We start from the raw sequence: 1,489 nt of genomic DNA, 5'->3' as shown, positions 1-1,489 counted from the left end.
CAATAAATATCAAAAGATTTAAATATTACAGAGAATTTTCTCCAAGCACAATAGAACTAAATTATAAATTAGTAACAAAAAAGTATCTAGAAATATCCTCAAATGGTTTAAAATTAAGCAGCCTACTTGTAAATGACCCTAGAGTCAAAGAATAAATTACAAGGGGAATTATAAAATAAATACACCTGGGCAATAGACACACAGGACACCAACATGGTGTCAGTGATACCAGTGAAGGAGAAGAAATTCATGGATGTCAAAATAGGGGAGCTGGATATTAATGTAGGATTTCACCCCTAAAGGCATTGTTGGAGCATTTCAAAGAGGTTATTACAAGTATGTCAATGGAAGAAAGGAAGCATCACTGGGGTTTCTATGGTGCTGGCAACTTACATGCTTTTCAACTATTGTCTTTCTTAGAAGGAACTCAAACATGAGAGGTTATGCAAGTACCACTGAAGAGAGCCCAGTGTGGAGTGCAACTCTACATTCCTGACCATGACCTTTTTTGCTTGGCACCCTTCCTTGAGGAACACAATGGTGTAAATCTTTTCATATCCTAATTGAGAATTAACATCCAATAAAAGATGACTGGTACATGTAAAAAAAAAAAAAAAGAAAAAAAATCCACCTGAAATGTAATAAAAATGCAATATAGCAAAATGTGTGAAAGGAACTAAAGCAGTGCTTAAAAGGAAATGTATAAATCTGAATATATAAAAAAAGCAGGTCTTCTTTATATAAAAGAAAGGCTCAAAATTATTGATCTTAATTTTTACCTTATGAAGCTAAAAAAGAAGGGAAAGTTAAACCCAAAGTAGGAGAAAGAAAATAATAAAGATAGCAAAAATCAATAAAATAGAAAACACGAACAGTAGAAAAAATTAACAAAAAAATCTGGTTCTTTGAAAAGTTTGATAAAATAGATAAACTCTGTTGTAGATCAATGAATAAATAAAAGGTCAAATACAAATTACAAGTATCAGGAATGAAAGTAGGGATATTATTGTAGACCCTACACACATTAAAATGATACCCAAAGAATATTATGAATAACTTTATGTTAATGAAACTGACAAATTGGATGATATGGATTAATTCCTTGAATGACAAAAATTGCCAAAACTGACATGAAAAGATATAGAAAATTATAATAACTACATTTATGAAAGAAATTGAATGTATAATAAAAGTACAAAGAAAATTTCCAGAACACAAGTTCTTGTTGATGAATTCTGTGAAACATTTAAGAAGAAAATAACATTAATCTCATAAAACTTGTTTAGAAGATGAAGGAAGGGAAAATCCCTCCTAATTTGCTTTATGAGGTCCGAATAAGCCAGTTTCCAAAATCTGACAAAGGCACTACAAGAACAGAAAATAACAATCTAGTGTTCTTCATGAATACCAAAAAAATCCTTACCACAATAGTAGGAAATTAAATACAGCAATATAGATAGATGATAGATAGATAGATAGATAGATAGAT

General features: G+C 30.4%; 1 pseudogene; it reads left to right on the top strand.

Annotated features, from left to right (window-relative positions):
* Positions 1–213: 213 nt before the first annotated feature.
* On the top strand, positions 214–459 carry LOC132513881 (ATP synthase subunit f, mitochondrial-like; annotated as a pseudogene).
* Positions 460–1,489: the final 1,030 nt, after the last annotated feature.

The sequence above is a fragment of the Lagenorhynchus albirostris genome, chromosome X, assembly GCF_949774975.1.
Source record: "Lagenorhynchus albirostris chromosome X, mLagAlb1.1, whole genome shotgun sequence".
NCBI lineage: Eukaryota > Metazoa > Chordata > Mammalia > Artiodactyla > Delphinidae > Lagenorhynchus > Lagenorhynchus albirostris.
This window is presented reverse-complemented; position numbering and strand designations above follow the sequence as displayed.